The sequence below is a fragment of the Salmo trutta genome, chromosome 28 (genome assembly GCF_901001165.1).
Source record: "Salmo trutta chromosome 28, fSalTru1.1, whole genome shotgun sequence".
Classification (NCBI taxonomy): domain Eukaryota; kingdom Metazoa; phylum Chordata; class Actinopteri; order Salmoniformes; family Salmonidae; genus Salmo; species Salmo trutta.
In genome coordinates, this window is record NC_042984.1 from 25,082,585 (window position 1) to 25,101,965 (window position 19,381).

At 44.5% G+C, this 19,381-nt stretch overlaps 16 non-coding genes across 16 annotated transcripts; all 16 read right to left on the reverse strand.

Annotated features, from left to right (window-relative positions):
* Positions 1-8,755: 8,755 nt before the first annotated feature.
* Positions 8,756-8,828, reverse strand: trnak-cuu (transfer RNA lysine (anticodon CUU)). The gene has a single exon. It is a non-coding gene; the product is annotated as a tRNA-Lys (tRNA).
* Positions 8,829-9,236: 408 nt separating this feature from the next.
* On the reverse strand, positions 9,237-9,309 carry trnak-cuu (transfer RNA lysine (anticodon CUU)). Its single transcript has one exon. It is a non-coding gene; the product is annotated as a tRNA-Lys (tRNA).
* A 445-nt stretch (positions 9,310-9,754) lies between these two features.
* trnak-cuu (transfer RNA lysine (anticodon CUU)) lies at positions 9,755-9,827 on the reverse strand. The gene has a single exon. It is a non-coding gene; the product is annotated as a tRNA-Lys (tRNA).
* A 408-nt stretch (positions 9,828-10,235) lies between these two features.
* Positions 10,236-10,308, reverse strand: trnak-cuu (transfer RNA lysine (anticodon CUU)). Its single transcript has one exon. It is a non-coding gene; the product is annotated as a tRNA-Lys (tRNA).
* A 640-nt stretch (positions 10,309-10,948) lies between these two features.
* Positions 10,949-11,021, reverse strand: trnak-cuu (transfer RNA lysine (anticodon CUU)). The gene has a single exon. It is a non-coding gene; the product is annotated as a tRNA-Lys (tRNA).
* Positions 11,022-11,465: 444 nt separating this feature from the next.
* On the reverse strand, positions 11,466-11,538 carry trnak-cuu (transfer RNA lysine (anticodon CUU)). The gene has a single exon. It is a non-coding gene; the product is annotated as a tRNA-Lys (tRNA).
* A 958-nt stretch (positions 11,539-12,496) lies between these two features.
* On the reverse strand, positions 12,497-12,569 carry trnak-cuu (transfer RNA lysine (anticodon CUU)). The gene has a single exon. It is a non-coding gene; the product is annotated as a tRNA-Lys (tRNA).
* Positions 12,570-13,013: 444 nt separating this feature from the next.
* On the reverse strand, positions 13,014-13,086 carry trnak-cuu (transfer RNA lysine (anticodon CUU)). Its single transcript has one exon. It is a non-coding gene; the product is annotated as a tRNA-Lys (tRNA).
* A 964-nt stretch (positions 13,087-14,050) lies between these two features.
* trnak-cuu (transfer RNA lysine (anticodon CUU)) lies at positions 14,051-14,123 on the reverse strand. Its single transcript has one exon. It is a non-coding gene; the product is annotated as a tRNA-Lys (tRNA).
* Positions 14,124-14,633: 510 nt separating this feature from the next.
* trnak-cuu (transfer RNA lysine (anticodon CUU)) lies at positions 14,634-14,706 on the reverse strand. Its single transcript has one exon. It is a non-coding gene; the product is annotated as a tRNA-Lys (tRNA).
* A 444-nt stretch (positions 14,707-15,150) lies between these two features.
* trnak-cuu (transfer RNA lysine (anticodon CUU)) lies at positions 15,151-15,223 on the reverse strand. The gene has a single exon. It is a non-coding gene; the product is annotated as a tRNA-Lys (tRNA).
* A 442-nt stretch (positions 15,224-15,665) lies between these two features.
* On the reverse strand, positions 15,666-15,738 carry trnak-cuu (transfer RNA lysine (anticodon CUU)). The gene has a single exon. It is a non-coding gene; the product is annotated as a tRNA-Lys (tRNA).
* A 445-nt stretch (positions 15,739-16,183) lies between these two features.
* On the reverse strand, positions 16,184-16,256 carry trnak-cuu (transfer RNA lysine (anticodon CUU)). Its single transcript has one exon. It is a non-coding gene; the product is annotated as a tRNA-Lys (tRNA).
* A 443-nt stretch (positions 16,257-16,699) lies between these two features.
* Positions 16,700-16,772, reverse strand: trnak-cuu (transfer RNA lysine (anticodon CUU)). Its single transcript has one exon. It is a non-coding gene; the product is annotated as a tRNA-Lys (tRNA).
* A 442-nt stretch (positions 16,773-17,214) lies between these two features.
* Positions 17,215-17,287, reverse strand: trnak-cuu (transfer RNA lysine (anticodon CUU)). Its single transcript has one exon. It is a non-coding gene; the product is annotated as a tRNA-Lys (tRNA).
* Positions 17,288-17,729: 442 nt separating this feature from the next.
* trnak-cuu (transfer RNA lysine (anticodon CUU)) lies at positions 17,730-17,802 on the reverse strand. The gene has a single exon. It is a non-coding gene; the product is annotated as a tRNA-Lys (tRNA).
* Positions 17,803-19,381: the final 1,579 nt, after the last annotated feature.

Consider the following 19,381-nt stretch of genomic DNA (forward strand, 5'->3'; position numbering starts at 1 on the left):
GTTTTTAGTAACCGCATCAATAACATTTTCTGTGAACTCTTAGAAACAACTGTCGTTTGACCACTGTTGATGATCAGTTACTTGAGAAGGAGACCAAGTCAAGACGCTGGACCGGGTGGATTCAATTATCGTAAGGCATCTTTATTAAGAGACAAAGATATTTGGCAAAACGTGCACGGACTCGTTCTTTTAGCTCTTATGGAACTAGCGGAAGCGAGCGCCTACACATTGTGTGCATCTATTTTATACAACATGATTGTAATGTAATGACGTATGTTGAGTCTTGTAGATTCGTCCTCCTGACTGGTCGATGAGTGGTGTGACGATCTGGTCTCGGGTCGGGATCGACTCCCCATTGGTCCATGAGTGTGTTCTTTGTTCCGCTGACCCAGCCCTCTGGGATGGGTTTGTGTGTGTGTGTGTACTTTGTGCTGAGTCCTTGTCTGTGTATCTCTGTAGTCACAAGATATTATTGCGAGACTGGACGTTGACCCCTGTGATCAGGTCATTTCCTGTTTTATCAGTGCTGTGTAAGGTCTAATTCGGCCAATCTGTTTCTGGGTGTGCGTGTATAGCTAGTATCAGTTCAACACAGAATGTGTCTTTTGTATCAGCAGATAAGTGTTGCGCAATAGACCAGCTTATCAAATATATTTATAACAAATCCCCCTCTTCACGTCTCCTAAGAGATGTGACAATTATATATATGAATAGGAAAACAAGGGCAAAATTTGCAAGAGGCAAATTTTGTGAGTCCCCCTCTTCACGTCTCACAAGAATATGTAAGTAGGTTCTGCTTCCTCAACAGTAAACCAAGGATCATTGCCCATAGCTGGATTCAGTGTCCTCCGGGGTCACTTCCATCAAAGGCATCATTCCAGTTGCCCATCTGCTCCGTTATCAATCTCTCCAGAATCCTGGAAATAAGACCTCTCGCACACGGGACCAAACAACAACCACACAACACAAACACACTCATACCGGTGAAGGCAGCCCATAATACAGTTCCTACAACACTTTTCCATTTCCCAAACATGGGCTGTGTTATCAGGAATGTACGTACAGCAATGAACCTAATCATTCTACCTACACCATCCTCCTTTGCCAATAACATATCGAGAGTCAGTCTATTTTACCAGGTCATGAGGGGGGTGGCGGATAATTGGTCAGAGAACCTCTTTACTGCATCCCCGGTTTCATTCATGAATATATTTGATTCATAGCTTTGTATTCATCTGGAACTTCCCTGAGGATGCCAATAGCATCCATCTAGACAAAGCTACTCCCATCCTGGTCAAAACTCCTCCTGTACCTACTTTAGCCTCCTATAACTGGTCTCTTATCACTAATTCAAACTGGTTGGACCAATAACCCCAGGGCGCAAGTTCCTAACCACCCTTTGTGGTAATTCCTGTCGTATGCGTCCTTCGCTAGTACTAGCCCACCCTTCATCAGTTATAGGTGCTATGAGGTTACACATTTTCTCCTGTGCTTTCAAACCTAAGTCAGTCACATTAACGATTACCTTTCCAGCCATTAAAATCATCTTAATTCTCGGTGCCATTCTTGTATCTATTACACTGGTGCTCATCAGGAATCCAGGTGAACCGAGGTGTGTTGGCTGAGCACTTCAATCTGGCCAACCCCCATTCCTATACAGTTGTCTTCTTTCCCAGGAAATTGTTTAATGTTTACCTTAAATCCTACATCTTGATCTTCTTTGACTCCTTATTCTGTAAGTCACTCATCAGTGTATTATATAGTTTATCCTCTACTTTTTCTCAATGACAACGGTATCGTATGATTTGTACCAGAAGGTGGTGGATCTGAATGTATCAGTCAGATTAGACTATGATGCAGCTCAGAGTCTAAACTCTTTCCAAAAACCGCCAACCCTCTCCTGCCCTTAGTCTCTCTGCTAGGTACCACCCCATACTCACACCTCTAGGAGCACACACAGTGATGAACGGTCGGGATAGGAAATCTTCGTTAAGGAGGTAACCCCCGGACCCTATTGGTATCGGTTCTTCTCCTAACTCTGTGTGTGATCAACAGTGTTCATATGTGTACATACCTCCTTGCAGTGGGTAACGTGGACCCAAGTGACTCTCTCAGCTTTTCTAATGGCAAAGGCAGTGGTTTAACAGAACCTGGTATGGGCCTTCCCAACTGTGTTGCTTCCAGTTTTTTCTCCTCAGGGACTGGATCCACACCCAGTCTCCTGGTTGGATTGAGTGAATCACCTTCTCCTGTAATTCACCTGTTGGACACAAATTCTTGGACATACGGGTTTGGTTAACAAACAGTCTTCTCATGTGCTCTGCCAGTATATCTTTAATTTCTATGCCTACCTGTTCTGGTATCTCTAACTCTGGCATTCTATAGGCTCTACCTGATTAGCTAATCTGTCATTCATTCTTTAAAGAGATATATCCCAGTAAACCAACTCTAGGGATAATATCTTGACCTAATATTCTAGCTCCCATACTCATGTCCACCAGGTAAGTTGGGAACGCTTCTACCCATTTGCTATATTCTACAAAAAATGTTTTTGTTTAAGTAATTATCCTAACCTGTTCTATTGCCTGCCCTACCATACTCCCCCTATTTATACATGGCTCAGGCCATGTATCATTATTGCTGCATATCTAAACAGTGTCTTTGGTAAGGTTAGTAAATTATCCTTATGTCAGCCCTTCTCTTGTAGGATTGCCCCCTTTCATTTTCCACATGTCCAATTCTCCCTGGGGCATTCCTCCTTAGCTACCCTGTAACAATTCTCTATCAAGTGTCTTATCTTCTTTAAGATTTAACTACTTTCCATTAAATTATCATATATTTTCCTAGCGAATTTTACCAAACATAAACTTCAAATCAAAACTAAAATACATGCCTGCCAATGGAGCCGATAGTCTCTCCATGAATTAATATCCTAAAGCTAAGTGAACCAAATGCTCTTCCTATCTACTCCTGCTGGCCCCCTTTCTTTCTTCCTGCTACTCCCCAACCCTCAAGGTTACAGCAGTGCAGGGGAGGATCTCTCTGTCTGCCCTTCTATCTGTCTCCAGCTTTTTCTCATAACAGAAAGTATCAAATCTGGGTTGTTTCCAAATATTGACTAAATGTCTCATTGTCTCCTTGGTTGCACTCCTGAACTTTAGAAAAATCAACCCGTCTAGATATTGCATATCTACTTAAATTTATCTCGATACCCTCAATAATCCTGGATCACCTAAAGATGTCATGTATCCCTGTCCTGTTGACATAAGTCTACCATTATTAAACTTATTCACAACAAAATATAGTAATACTAGTATATCAATTTCACAGCCTTGTTGTGTTAAATCTCTTACACTGAATTCAACAACAGCTGACTTCCTAAGGGAAAATAAACGTATCTAGATCATGTAAAAAAATACCCCTGCTACTGGTCAAAATATTTTCAAATCACATAATCAGATCAAAATGACTCATCTGATTTACTCCACCCAGAAAAAATATTTTACCCTTATTGTTCTAGGAAAATAGACTTAAAGGAAGCCTACCCTTAGTCTAAGGCTTTACCCTTTTAGTCCTATCATTGGTTCAAATTATCAATTGTGTCTAAGAGCTTTAACTCCATCATTATTATCAGTTCTACAAATTCCCTTAAAATCAATATCACCAATGCCCTTAAATTCACCATCCAAATGGCTTTTCAATGTGGCTGATCAGACCACACAGGAAAAGTCACCAGAGGGGTTAAAAAGTCATACCACCCTTTCAGAACCGTGTTTCTTACTACATTAAACAAATTAAAGCTAAGAACTTTATCTACATTTGTATCCCAGGTTCCCAGAACATCCCTTATCAAAAGAATTTCGTGTGTTTATTAAAACTCAGAAAACAAAACTTCCAAAATGCCATGTGTGTATACCCCTTTAAGATATCCTGTCCCTAGGATTTTTCCAAAGACAGTTAAGCGCTCCTTTTTCCATAAAATAACCACTTTGTCAGCATTTCCTCATACTACACCTATTCAAAAACCCAAACGTTAACTACAAACCAAACCTAAAAATACTTTATAATTCCATTATACTCCCCCCGGTCATTAGTTTTAAACTTACTTGAACATGCGCTACCCTTGGATACAATACTGTACTTCAAACCTATTAAACTCCCCTACTTTAACATACTACTTAACTAATTTAACCCAAGATTGCTTAAAACCTTAAACCCCTTCAGTTTGTCTGCAAACCGGCCCATTCTGTTTGCTAAGAATACCTAGCCATTATACACAACTGTGTTTAATGTGCACCGTCCCTGTAAAAATAAAATTAACTCCACCTGCAATTCACTTTACTAACTTAATATTTTCCATGCAATGTTCAAATCCCCACCAGTGAGAGTTCCTAAGGATACTCCGGCAATGATTATGAAAATAACAAACAGGGGAGCTGATATCCCCAGCCTCTCCCAGGGAGGGAGATAACCCGACCCTGGGCGTGGCGCCTTAGGTCGTGGAAACGGGAGCTGTGGTCCCATTTTCCCCAACTAAGGTTTCAGTGGTTGGAATCGAATTTTAGGGCGCGCAAATCGGCCCTGGTTTCAGTCAAAGTTCTGGAAGGGGTTGGGGCCGGAGTGCAGTGTGTAAGGTGGTGCCAAGGCGCGCCTGGTTTGCCTTTGACCTGGACAGAGTGTGAAGTAACTTCCTTCACTTCGTACGGTCCAGTCCACCTGGGTTCTAGCCACTTTCTCTTGTGGACTTTGACCCTCACCCAGTCCCCAACTTTTACCTTCAGTGGTGGCGAGTCTCCCGACAGCTCCCCCTCTTGGACCTTGCGGATCTGTGTGGAGAGAGCTGCAGACAGTTCCGTCAGTTTTCTCACATAGTCAGACATTCCAATCCTCAGCACATCAAGAGGGGGCATATGACCTCCCTCCCTTGGTGGGCCAGGCATGACTCTCCCCGTCATTATCTCATGGGGAGAGAGATGGGTCCCCGCCCCTGGCGAGGCCCTCATGGCCATCAGTGCCAGTGGTAGGGCTTCCACCCAGGTTAGCTTCGAACCTGCACATACCTTAGCAATCTTAGCCTTAAGAGTTTGATTTGCACGTTCCGCTAGGCCCTGAGATTGTGGCCTGTACACTGACCCGAATTTGTGCACAATTCCAAACCTTTCCTCCACCTGTCTCAGGTGTTTATTGCTGAAATGGGATCCGTTTTCGGAACGGATTTGTCTCGGAGCCCCATACCTAGGGATGAGGTCTCTTTGCAGCCATTTGATGACTGATTTGGCATCTTCCCGTGCCGTTGGTATTGCCTCTACCCACCTAGAGAACCTGTCTACCATTACTAACAGGTACCTTTTTCCTCCCCCCACGTTATCTGCTCCCATGTCTGTGTAATCTATACTAATGTCTTGGAAACAGGCATTGGGTACTGGGTAAGCATATCTGTTTTTTTTTTTATATAGAAGCGCCCTTCTAGTCTCCTCTATAGCCCAAACTCCTATTCTCAATTCTGCTTCTGCCTTTTCTCTGTTCTTAGTCCCTTTTTTCTTAAACATATGCTTTCTGTTACCTTCTATCTCACCTTCTATTCCTTTCTGAACTGCCTCCTTCAAACCTTCCTCCATCACCATCAGCTGGCCTTTAGTGGGAGCTCCCCCGCTAAAATAGCCCGCCTGTGTCCATCTCAACTTCACTTCCTCCCACACTTTTCTTATTACTTTATATTGTTCCTCTCCTCCAGCTCTATCCTGTATTTTTTTGTTCCAAATTTTCGCTGAATTTAAGTTTGGTGGGCGGAATAGCTGCCATGTTATTATTTGTATAAATGTCCCTCTATCTTTGTATACTTAGCTCGTCGTTGGTCAAGACCAGCGATGTATTCACGGTGCTGGCTCAGACTTATCTCTGGTGCCCCACCCTCGTAAACAAAGTTTTTTGAAATATTAGGACTAATATTTTGAATAGGCTAAAACATTAACCCGGTCAATACCAACTCCCCGGTGATTACCCCAATTTGGTGTTCAATGTTATTTAGGTCCCCCGCAGTACTTGCAAATCAAATCCTCACTCAGTTCTATAGACAGACAGATCGCACACCCGGGCTGAAACCCAAACTATTGGTATAGTTTCGGACCTTCGGGGTACGTACAAACAAGCACACTCAAACAGGGCTGGAAACAAATTCCAGACGCAGTGGAGGCGCACAAATCCCTCCCTAAACAAAGTCAAAACCGGAACTATTTCTAGATCTCCGGGACGAAACTAAACACGTTATTACAATGTACGGGACTTCCGACCAAAATCGGTTTATCTACCTACTTGCTACTTCAATTATTCCCTAAGCAAAGTCAAAACCGGAACCAGAATAAATTCCAGATCTCCGGGACGAAACTAAATAATTTTACAATGTACGGGGCTTCCGACCAAAATCGGTTTATCTACCTACTTGTTATTTCAATTATTCCCTAAGCAAAGTCAAAACCGGAACCAGAATAAATTCCAGATCTCCGGGACGAAACTAAATAATTTTACAATGTACGGGGCTTCCGACCAAAATCGGTTTATCTATCTACTTGCTATTTCATTATTCCCTAAGCAAAGTCAAAACCGGAACCAGAATAAATTCCAGATCTCCGGGACGAAACTAAATAATTTTTAACAGGATTAATATGTTTTAGTTATATTTACTTTACTGAATCCGCTTGTTCTGAGTGTTCCCTTCTGGTCAGCTATTCCAGTAGGCCTTCTCTAGTTAGCAGATGTATACTATCAATATTTCGCCACACATGCTTTTAATTTAGCATGGGCGACCGACACACAATCTCTCTGTTCACTCTATTCACGATCTCTCTATTCCATTTTTATGTATCCGACTTTCTATTGATGTCCCTTATCCACACGCCACGGTGAATGGTCATAATCTCACGGTATACATTTGTAACAATCCCAGTTTCTACTGATGCTACTTGGTATCAAGCCTATTACCACAAATATCCTTGTACTCAGCCCTTACATTTCGTTATTACAATCCTATACAATATTAACAGTAATTCATACTCACGCCAGGTACTTCTGATCAAAATTTGGATATGACTATAATACAATATGCAGATTTTTGTTTTAACAGGCTCTGCTTACCTTTTATTAGTCGAGCTCGTTGATCAGTTTCCCGGGGCAAGTAGAATCACCGATGGCTCCTGCGGACAGGTCACCCGTCCTCACGAGATTGTCCTGGACTTGTCCCCTCTCACATCAACCATCTATGGACCGAATTCAGAAGTATGAAACCTTCCTCTGCTACCAAGTTTTGTTGATGATCAGTTACTTGAGAAGGAGACCAAGTCAAGACGCTGGACCGGGTGGATTCAATTATCGTAAGGCAGCTTTATTAAGAGACAAAGATATTTGGCAAAACGTGCACGGACTCGTTCTTTTAGCTCTTATGGAACTAGCGGAAGCGAGCGCCTACACATAGTGTGCATCTATTTTATACAACATGATTGTAATGTAATGACGTATGTTGAGTCTTGTAGATTCGTCCTCCTGACTGGTCGATGAGTGGAGTGACGATCTGGTCTCGGGTCGGGATCGACTCCCCATTGGTCCATGAGTGTGTTCTTTGTTCCGCTGACCCAGCCCTCTGGGATGGGTTTGTGTGTGTGTGTGTACTTTGTGCTGAGTCCTTGTCTGTGTATCTCTGTAGTCACAAGATATTATTGCGAGACTGGACGTTGACCCCTGTGATCAGGTCATTTCCTGTTTTATCAGTGCTGTGTAAGGTCTAATTCGGCCAATCTGTTTCTGGGTGTGCGTGTATAGCTAGTATCAGTTCAACACAGAATGTGTCTTTTGTATCAGCAGATAAGTGTTGCGCAATAGACCAGCTTATCAAATATATTTATAACACGTGTAGTACTTATACATCAGTATGCATCAAATCGATGACAAGGTTGTGAGTTTGAGCCTCATGAGGAGCAAATATTTTTCTTGAACACTCTGCTTATCTATTTCTTGTCCAGTAAAGGAGCATTTATTCAAATCCATTTAGGAGGACGTTTCATAAGTAATAGGAATGTCCTTGAGAGAAAATGTCAGACAGCAGGCGAAGCTAGGATTCAAATTCATAGTCTTCTGTATCACCAGCTATGCCTGACACTTCAGCAATGGAGGGTGGCAAGCCTGCTCGAAAGTCCAAACGAATGGCTGTTTGCAAAGTGAGTTGGTGCTTCGGCGGAGAAAAGGAGCACCCAACGTGGAGCTCTAACCCACGACCCTGAGATTAAGAGTCTCATGCTCTACCGACCGAGCTAGCCAAGCACCTCTATTGTGTTAATGACTTGGTTCGAATATTGAACAGCTCTGTTTGTGCAAAATATGGTGATCAGTGAGAGTGTTTTTAATGGATCCTGTGGTGCAATCGTTAGCGTGTAGTACTTATACATCAGTATGCATAAAATCGATGACAAGGTTGTGAGTTTGAGCCTCACCAGGAGCAAGTATTTTTCTTGAACCCTCTGCTTATCTATTTCTTGTCCAGTAAAGGAGCATTTATTCAAATCCATTTAGGAGGACGTTTCATAAGTAATAGGTATGTCCTTGAGAGAAAATGTCAGACAGCAGGCGAAGCTAGGATTCAAATTCATAGTCTTCTGTATCACCAGCAATGCCTGACACTTCAGCAATGCAGGGTGGCAAGCCTGCTCGAAAGTCCAAACAAATGGCTGTTCGCAAAGTGAGTTGGTGCTTCGGCGGAGAAAAGGAGCGCCCAACGTGGGGCTCGAACCCACGACACTGAGATTAAGAGTCTCATGCTCTACCGACTGAGCTAGCCAGGCACCTCACTTGTGTTAATGACTTGGTCCGAATATCGAACAGCTCTGTTTGTCCAAAACATGGTGATCAGTGAGAGTGTTTTTAATGGATCCTGTGGTGCAATCGTTAGCGTGTAGTACTTATACATCAGTATGCATAAAATCGATGACAAGTTTGTGAGTTTGAGCCTCACCAGGAGCAAGTATTTTTCTTGAACCCTCAGCTTATCTATTTCTTGTCCAGTAAAGGTGCATTTATTCAAATCCATTTAGGAGGACGTTTCATAAGTATTCAAATAAGGATTCAAATTCATAGTCTTCTGTATCACCAGCTATGCCTGACACTTCAGCAACGCAGGGTGGCAAGCCTGCTCCAAAGTCAAAACGAATGGCTGTTTGCAAAGTGAGTTGGTTCTCCTGCAGAGAAAGCAGTGGCCAACGTGGGGCTCGAACCCACGACCCTGAGATTAAGAGTCTCATGCTCCACCGACCGAGCTAGCCAGGCACCTCTATTGTGTTAATGACTTAGTTCGAATATTGAACAGCTCTGTTTGTGCAAAATATGGTGATCAGTGAGAGTGTTTTTAATGGATCCTGTGGTGCAATCGTTAGCGTGTAGTACTTATACATCAGTATGCATAAAATCGATGACAAGGTTGTGAGTTTGAGCCTCACCAGGAGCAAGTGTTTTTCTTGAACCCTCTGCTTATCTATTTCTTGTCCAGTAAAGGAGCATTTATTCAAATCCATTTAGGAGGACGTTTCATAAGTAATAGGTATGTCCTTGAGAGAAAATGTCAGACAGCAGGCGAAGCTAGGATTCAAATTCATAGTCTTCTGTATCACCAGCAATGCCTGACACTTCAGCAATGCAGGGTGGCAAGCCTGCTCGAAAGTCCAAACAAATGGCTGTTCGCAAAGTGAGTTGGTGCTTCGGCGGAGAAAAGGAGCGCCCAACGTGGGGCTCGAACCCACGACCCTGAGATTAAGAGTCTCATGCTCTACCGACTGAGCTAGCCAGGCACCTCACTTTTGTTAATGACTTGGTCCGAATATCGAACAGCTCTGTTTGTCCAAAACATGGTGATCAGTGAGAGTGTTTTTAATGGATCCTGTGGTGCAATCGTTAGCGTGTAGTACTTATACATCAGTATGCATAAAATCGATGACAAGTTTGTGAGTTTGAGCCTCACCAGGAGCAAGTATTTTTCTTGAACCCTCAGCTTATCTATTTCTTGTCCAGTAAAGGTGCATTTATTCAAATCCATTTAGGAGGACGTTTCATAAGTATTCAAATAAGGATTCAAATTCATAGTCTTCTGTATCACCAGCTATGCCTGACACTTCAGCAACGCAGGGTGGCAAGCCTGCTCCAAAGTCAAAACGAATGGCTGTTTGCAAAGTGAGTTGGTTCTTCTGCAGAGAAAGCAGTGGCCAACGTGGGGCTCGAACCCACTACCCTGAGATTAAGAGTCTCATGCTCCACCAACTGAGCTAGCCAGGCACCTCAATGGTGCTTATGACTTGGTTCGAATATCGATCAGCTCTGTTTGTCCAAAATATGGTGATCAGTGAGAGCGTTTTTAATGGATCCTGTGGTGCAATCGTTAGTGTGTAGTACTTATACATATGTATGCATCAAATCGATGACAAGTTTGTGAGTTTGAGCCTCATGAGGAGCAAATATTTTTCTTGAACACTCTGCTTATCTATTTCTTGTCCAGTAAAGGAGCATTTATTCAAATCCATTTAGGAGGACGTTTCATAAGTAATAGGTATGTCCTTGAGATAAAATGTCAGAGAGCAGGCGAAGCTAGGATTCAAATTCATAGTCTTCTGTATCACCAGCTATGCCTGACACTTCAGCAACGCAGGGTGGCAAGCCTGCTCCAAAGTCAAAGCGAATGGGAGTTTGCAAAGTGAGTTGGTTCTTCTGCAGAGAAAGCAGAGCCCAAAGCAGAGCCCAAAGTAATAGGTCTTGAGATAAAATGTCAGAGAGCAGGCGAAGCTAGGATTCAAATTCATAGTCTTCTGTATCACCAGCTATGCCTGACACTTCAGCAATGCAGGGTGGCAAGCCTGCTCGAAAGTCCAAACGAATGGCTGTTCGCAAAGTGAGTTGGTGCTTCGGCGGAGAAAAGGAGCGCCCAACGTGGGGCTCAAACCCACGACCCTGAGATTAAGAGTCTCATGCTCAACCGACTGAGCTAGCCAGGCATCTCAATGGTGTTAATGACTTGGTTCGAATATCGATCAGCTCTGTTTGTCCAAAATATGGTGATCAGTGAGAGTGTTTTTAATGGATCCTGTGGTGCAATCGTTAGCGTGTAGTACTTATACATCAGTATGCATCAAATCGATGACAAGGTTGTGAGTTTGAGCCTCACCAGGAGCAAATATTTTTCTTGAACCCTCTGCTTATCTATTTCTTGTCCAGTAAAGGAGCATTTATTCAAATCCATTTAGGAGGACGTTTCATAAGTAATAGGTATGTCCTTGAGATAAAATGTCAGAGAGCAGGCGAAGCTAGGATTCAAATTCATAGTCTTCTGTATCACCAGCTATGCCTGACACTTCAGCAATGCAGGGTGGCAAGCCTGCTCGAAAGTCCAAAAGAATGGCTGTTTGCAAAGTGAGTTGGTGCTTCGGCGGAGAAAAAGTCGCCCAACGTGGGGCTCGAACCCACGACCCTGAGATTAAGAGTCTCATGCTCTACCGACTGAGCTAGCCAGGCACCTCAATTGTGTTAATGACTTGGTTCGAATATCGAACAGCTCTGGTTGTACAAAATATGGATCTGTGAGAGTGTTTTTAATGGATCCTGTGGTGCAATCGTTAGCGTGTAGTACTTATACATATGTATGCATCAAATCGATGACAAGGTTGTGAGTTTGAGCCTCACCAGGAGCAAGTATTTTTCTTGAACCCTCTGCTTATCTATTTATTGTCCAGTAAAGGAGCATTTATTCAAATCCATTTAGGAGGACGTTTCATAAGTAATAGGTATGTCCTTGAGAGAAAATGTCAGACAGCAGGCGAAGCTAGGATTCAAATTCATAGTCTTCTGTATCACCAGCTATGCCTGACACTTCAGCAATGCAGGGTGGCAAGCCTGCTCGAAAGTCCAAACAAATGGCTGTTCGCAAAGTGAGTTGGTGCTTCGGCGGAGAAAAGGAGCGCCCAACGTGGGGCTCGAACCCACGACCCTGAGATTAAGTCTCATGCTCTACCGACTGAGCTAGCCAGTCACCTCAATGGTGTTATTGACTTGGTTCAAATATCGATCAGCTCTGTTTGTCCAAAATATGGTGATCAGTGAGAGTGTTTTTAATGGATCCTGTGGTGCAATCGTTAGCGTGTAGTACTTATACATCAGTATGCATAAAATCAATGACAAGTTTGTGAGTTTCAGCCTCACCAGGAGCAAGTATTTTTCTTGAACCCTCTGCTTATCTATTTCTTGTCCAGTAAAAGAGCATTTATTCAAATCCATTTAGGAGGACGTTTCATAAGTAATAGGTATGTCCTTGAGAGAAAATGTCAGAGAGCAGGCGAAGCTAGGATTCAAATTTATAGTCTTCTGTATCACCAGCTATGCCTGACACTTCAGCAACGCAGGGTGGCAAGCCTGCTCCAAAGTCAAAACGAATGGCTGTTTGCAAAGTGAGTTGGTTCTTCTGCAGAGAAAGCAGTGCCCAACATGGGGCTCGAACCCACGACCTTGAGATTAAGAGTCTCATGCTCCACCGACTGAGCTAGCCAGGCACCTCAATGGTGCTTATGACTTGGTTTGAATATCGATCAGCTCTGTTTGTCCAAAATATGGTGATCAGTGAGAGTGTTTTTAATGGATCCTGTGGTGCAATCGTTAGCGTGTAGTACTTATACATCAGTATGCATAAAATCGATCACAAGTTTGTGAGTTTCAGCCTCACCAGGAGCAAGTATTTTTCTTGAACCCTCTGCTTATCTATTTCTTGTCCAGTAAAGGAGCATTTATTCAAATCCATTTAGGAGGACGTTTCATAAGTAATAGGTATGTCCTTGAGATAAAATGTCAGAGAGCAGGCAAAGCTAGGATTCAAATTCATAGTCTTCTGTATCACCAGCTATGCCTGACACTTCAGCAACGCAGGGTGGCAAGCCTGCTCCAAAGTCAAAGCGAATGGGAGTTTGCAAAGTGAGTTGGTTCTTCTGCAGAGAAAGCAGAGCCCAACGTGGGGCTCGAACCCACGACGCTGAGATTAAGAGTCTCATGCTCCACCTACTGAGCTAGCCAGGCACCTCAATGGTGCTTATGACTTGGTTCGAATATCGATCAGCTCTGTTTGTCCAAAATATGGTGATCAGTGAGAGTGTTTTTAATGGATCCTGTGGTGCAATCGTTAGCGTGTAGTACTTATACATCAGTATGGCATCAAATCGATCACAAGGTTGTGAGTTTGAGCCTCACCAGGAGCAAGTATTTTTCTTGAACCCTCTGCTTATCTATTTCTTGTCCAGTAAAGGAGCATTTATTCAAATCCATTTAGGAGGACGTTTCATAAGTAATAGGTATGTCCTTGAGATAAAATGTCAGAGAGCAGGCGAAGCTAGGATTCAAATTCATAGTCTTCTGTATCACCAGCTATGCCTGACACTTCAGCAATGCAGGGTGGAAAGCCTGCTCGAAAGTCCAAACGAATGGCTGTTTGCAAAGTGAGTTGGTGCTTCGGCGGAGAAAAGGAGCACCCAACGTGGGGCTCTAACCCACGACCCTGAGATTAAGAGTATCATGCTCTACCGACCGAGCTAGTCAGGCACCTCTATTGTGTTAATGACTTAGTTTGAATATTGAACAGCTCTGTTTGTGCAAAATATGGTGATCAGTGAGAGTGTTTTTAATGGATCCTGTGGTGCAATCGTTAGCGTGTAGTACTTATACATCAGTATGCATCAAATCGATGACAAGGTTGTGAGTTTGAGCCTCACCAGGAGCAAGTATTTTTCTTGAACCCTCTGCTTATCTATTTCTTGTCCAGTAAAGGAGCATTTATTCAAATCCATTTAGGAGGACGTTTCATAAGTAATAGGTATGTCCTTGAGAGAAAATGTCAGACAGCAGGCGAAGCTAGGATTCAAATTCATAGTCTTCTGTATCACCAGCTATGCCTGACACTTCAGCAATGCAGGGTGGCAAGCCTGCTCGAAAGTCAAAACTAATGGCTGTTTGCAAAGTGAGTTGGTGCTTCGGCGGAGAAAAGGAGCACCCAACGTGGGGCTCGAACCCACGACCCTGAGATTAAGAGTCTCATGCTCTACCGACTGAGCTAGCCAGGTACCTCAATGGTGTTTATGACTTGGTTCGAATATCGATCAGCTCTGTTTGTCCAAAATATGGTGATCAGTGAGAGTGTTTTTAATGGATCCTGTGGTGCAATCGTTAGCGTGTAGTACTTATACATATGTATGCATCAAATCGATGACAAGGTTGTAAGTTTGAGCCTCACCAGGAGCAAGTATTTTTCTTGAACACTCTGCTTATCTATTTCTTGTCCAGTAAAGGAGCATTTATTCAAATCCATTTAGGAGGACGTTTCATAAGTACGTCCTTGAGAGAAAATGTCAGACAGCAGGGGAAGCTAGGATTCAAATTCATAGTCTTCTGTATCACCAGCTATGCCTGACATTTGAGCAACGCAGGGTGGCAAGCCTGCTCCAAAGTCGAAACGAATGGCTGTTTGCAAAGTGAGTTGGTTCTTCTGCAGAGAAGCAGTGCCACGTGGGGCTCGAAAGTCCAAACAAATGGCTGTTCGCAAAGTGAGTTGGTGCTTCGGCGGAGAAAAGGAGCGCCCAACGTGGGGCTCGAACCCACGACCCTGAGATTAAGAGTCTCATGCTCTACCGACTGAGCTAGCCAGGCACCTCAATGGTGTTAATGACTTGGTTCGAATATCGATCAGCTCTGTTTGTCCAAAATATGGTGATCAGTGAGAGTGTTTTTAATGGATCCTGTGGTGCAATCGTTAGCGTGTAGTACTTATACATCAGTATGCATCAAATCGATGACAAGGTTGTGAGTTTGAGCCTCACCAGGAGCAAATATTTTTCTTGAACCCTCAGCTTATCTATTTCTTGTCCAGTAAAGGAGCATTTATTCAAATCCATTTAGGAGGACGTTTCATAAGTAATAGGTATGTCCTTGAGATAAAATGTCAGAGAGCAGGCGAAGCTAGGATTCAAATTCATAGTCTTCTGTATCACCAGCTATGCCTGACACTTCAGCAATGCAGGGTGGCAAGCCTGCTCGAAAGTCCAAACGAATGGCTGTTTGCAAAGTGAGTTGGTGCTTCGGCGGAGAAAAGGCAGCCCAACGTGGGGCTCGAACCCACGACCCTGAGATTAAGAGTCTCATGCTCTACCGACTGAGCTAGCCAGGCACCTCTATTGTGTTAATGACTTGGTTCGAATATCGAACAGCTCTGGTTGTACAAAATATGGATCTGTGAGAGTGTTTTTAATGGATCCTGTGGTGCAATCGTTAGCGTGTAGTACTTATACATATGTATGCATCAAATCGATGACAAGGTTGTGAGTTTGAGCCTCACCAGGAGCAAGTATTTTTCTTGAACCCTCTGCTTATCTATTTCTTGTCCAGTAAAGGAGCATTTATTCAAATCCATTTAGGAGGACGTTTCATAAGTAATAGGTATGTCCTTGAGAGAAAATGTCAGAGAGCAGGCGAAGCTAGGATTCAAATTCATAGTCTTCTGTATCACCAGCTATGCCTGACATTTGAGCAACGCAGGGTGGCAAGCCTGCTCCAAAGTCAAAACGAATGGCTGTTTGCAAAGTGAGTTGGTTCTTCTGCAGAGAAAGCAGTGCCCAACGTGGGGCTCGAACCCACGACCCTGAGATTAAGAGTCTCATGCTCTACCGACTGAGCTAGCCAGGCACCTCAATTGTGTTAATGACTTGGTTCGAATATCGAACAGCTCTGGTTGTACAAAATATGGGATCATGTGAGAGTGTTTTTAATGGATCCTGTGGTGCAATCGTTAGCGTGTAGTACTTATACATCATGTATGCATCAAATCGATGACAAGGTTGTGAGTTTGAGCCTCACCAGGAGCAAGTATTTTTCTTGAACCCTCTGCTTATCTATTTCTTGTCCAGTAAAGGAGCATTTATTCAAATCCATTTAGGAGGACGTTTCATAAGTAATAGGTACGTCCTTGAGATAAAATGTCAGAGAGCAGGCGAAGCTAGGATTCAAATTCATAGTCTTCTGTATCACCAGCTATGCCTGACACTTCAGCAATGCAGGGTGGCAAGCCTGCTCGAAAGTCCAAAAGAATGGCTGTTTGCAAAGTGAGTTGGTGCTTCGGCGGAGAAAAGGTCGCCCAACGTGGGGCTCGAACCCACGACCCTGAGATTAAGAGTCTCATGCTCTACCGACTGAGCTAGCCAGGCACCTCAATTGTGTTAATGACTTGGTCCGAATATCGAACAGCTCTGGTTGTACAAAATATGGATCTGTGAGAGTGTTTTTAATGGATCCTGTGGTGCAATCGTTAGCGTGTAGTACTTATACATATGTATGCATCAAATCGATGACAAGGTTGTGAGTTTGAGCCTCACCAGGAGCAAGTATTTTTCTTGAACCCTCTGCTTATCTATTTCTTGTCCAGTAAAGGAGCATTTATTCAAATCCATTTAGGAGGACGTTTCATAAGTAATAGGTATGTCCTTGAGATAAAATGTCAGACAGCAGGCGAAGCTAGGATTCAAATTCATAGTCTTCTGTATCACCAGCTATGCCTGACACTTCAGCAATGCAGGGTGGCAAGCCTGCTCGAAAGTCCAAACGAATGGCTGTTTGCAAAGTGAGTTGGTGCTTCGGCGGAGAAAAGGAGCGCCCAACGTGGGGCTCGAACCCACGACCCTGAGATTAAGAGTCTCATGCTCTACCGACTGAGCTAGCCAGGCACCTCAATTGTGTTAATGACTTGGTCCGAATATCGAACAGCTCTGGTTGTACAAAATATGGATCTGTGAGAGTGTTTTTAATGGATCCTGTGGTGCAATCGTTAGCGTGTAGTACTTATACATATGTATGCATCAAATCGATGACAAGGTTGTGAGTTTGAGCCTCACCAGGAGCAAGTATTTTTCTTGAACCCTCTGCTTATCTATTTCTTGTCCAGTAAAGGAGCATTTATTCAAATCCATTTAGGAGGACGTTTCATAAGTAATAGGTATGTCCTTGAGAGAAAATGTCAGACAGCAGGCGAAGCTAGGATTCAAATTCATAGTCTTCTGTATCACCAGCTATGCCTGACACTTCAGCAATGCAGGGTGGCAAGCCTGCTCGAAAGTCCAAACGAATGGCTGTTTGCAAAGTGAGTTGGTGCTTCGGCGGAGAAAAGGTCGCCCAACGTGGGGCTCGAACCCACGACCCTGAGATTAAGAGTCTCATGCTCTACCGACTGAGCTAGCCAGGCACCTCAATTGTGTTAATGACTTGGTTCGAATATCGAACAGCTCTGGTTGTACAAAATATGGATCTGTGAGAGTGTTTTTAATGGATCCTGTGGTGCAATCGTTAGCGTGTAGTACTTATACATATGTATGCATCAAATCGATGACAAGGTTGTGAGTTTGAGCCTCACCAGGAGCAAGTATTTTTCTTGAACCCTCTGCTTATCTATTTCTTGTCCAGTAAAGGAGCATTTATTCAAATCCATTTAGGAGGACGTTTCATAAGTAATAGGTATGTCCTTGAGAGAAAATGTCAGACAGCAGGCGAAGCTAGGATTCAAATTCATAGTCTTCTGTATCACCAGCTATGCCTGACACTTCAGCAATGCAGGGTGGCAAGCCTGCTCGAAAGCCAAAACAAATGTCTGTTTGTAAATTGAGTTGGTTGTCCAGCAGAGAAAGCAGTGCCCAACGTGGGGTTCGAACCCACGACACTGAGATTAAGAGTCTCATGCTCTACCGACTGAGCTAGCCAGGCACCTCACCCCGGGACCTGTAGACGCCCGCTAGGATTTGCAGCCCTAGGTAGGCGCGCAGGTCGACCGAGTCCATGGGTCGCCAGCCGTCGCCGTATTTTCTCACCCCCTGCAGATTGGTCATGTCCACGACGATCCTTTCTATCGCCGGCGTGACAAACAGCCGGAATGTGGACTCGATGTCGAGCGCGCGCGACGCCGCGTAGGCCGTAGGGCCAGGCGTCACCGCGGGGCCGGGGTGGCAGACGCCGCGGGGCAGGTCCGGGCCGCGGAGGACCATTTGATTTTGCCGTTTTTTGACAGCAACGTCTCCCTTCGGGCTTGGACGGCCGCCACCGTGTCCTCTCGCTCTGGCTCTGGCTCTCTGTCTCGCTCTCGGGCGGCGGCCGTGTCTCGCTCTCCCTCTCGCTCATCCTCCTCCTCCGAAGAAGAAGAAGAGCGCGAACGCAAGGCCGAGTCGTCCGCGTCACGTTCGGGGTCGTATTCCTTGCCGTCTTCGTCTTCCGAAACGTCCTCCTCTTCGGAATCGCAAAAGTCTTCTTCGTCTTCTCGGTCGACGCTGGAGGCTATCTCGGCGGGGTCGTATTCCTCGCCATCGTCCTCATCGTCATCCTCGTCTTCTTTTTCTTCCTCTTATTCTTCTTCTTCTTCTTCTTCCTGACAATATTAGTAGCCTCTCTACGGCCGCCCGACTGCACGGGTCTCTCTGACCCGGCCTGGACAACTGCAGAGGGGGTTACAACATACGCATTGCTGACGCGCGGCCGAGCCGGGGGGTCTCTCTGACCCGGCCTGGACAACTGCAGAGGGGGATATAACATACGCATTGCTGACGCTTCCCCCGGGGTCTCTCTGACCCGGCCTGGACAACGGGAGGGCTAACGCGTGGCCGAGCCAGGGGGGGGTCTCTCTGACCCGGCCTGGACGCGGGGGAATGGCTCCTAACGCGTGGCCGAGCCGGCGGGTCGCTCCGACCCGGCCAGGACAACGGGAGGGTTAAGCAATGGCTTTTTTCTGGCCACTCTTCCGTAAAGCCCAGCTCTGTGGAGTGTGCATCATAAAGTGGTCCTATGGACAGATACTCCAATCTTCGCTGTGGAGCTTTGCAGCTCCTTCAGGGTTATCTTTGGTGTCTTTGTTGCCTCTCTGATTAATGCCCTACTTGCCTGGTCCATGAGTTCTGGTGGGCGGCCGTCTCTTGGCAGGTTTGTTGTGGTGCCATATTCTTTCTATTTGTTAATAATGGATTTAATGGTGCTCCGTGGGATGTTCAAAGTTTCTGATATTTTTTTGTAACCCAGCCCTGATCTGTATTTCTCCACAACTTTGTCCCTGACCTGTTTGGAGAGCTTCTTGGTCTTCATGGTGCCACTTGCTTGGTGGTACCCCTTGCATAGTGGTGTTGCAGACTCTGGGGCGTTTCGGAACAGGTGTATATATACTGAGATCATGTGACACTTAGATTTCACACAGGTGGACTTTATTAAACTAATTATGTGACATCTGAAGGTAATTGATTGCACCAGATCTTATTTAGGGGCTTCAAGGGTACATATGCACGCATCACTTTTCCATATTTGT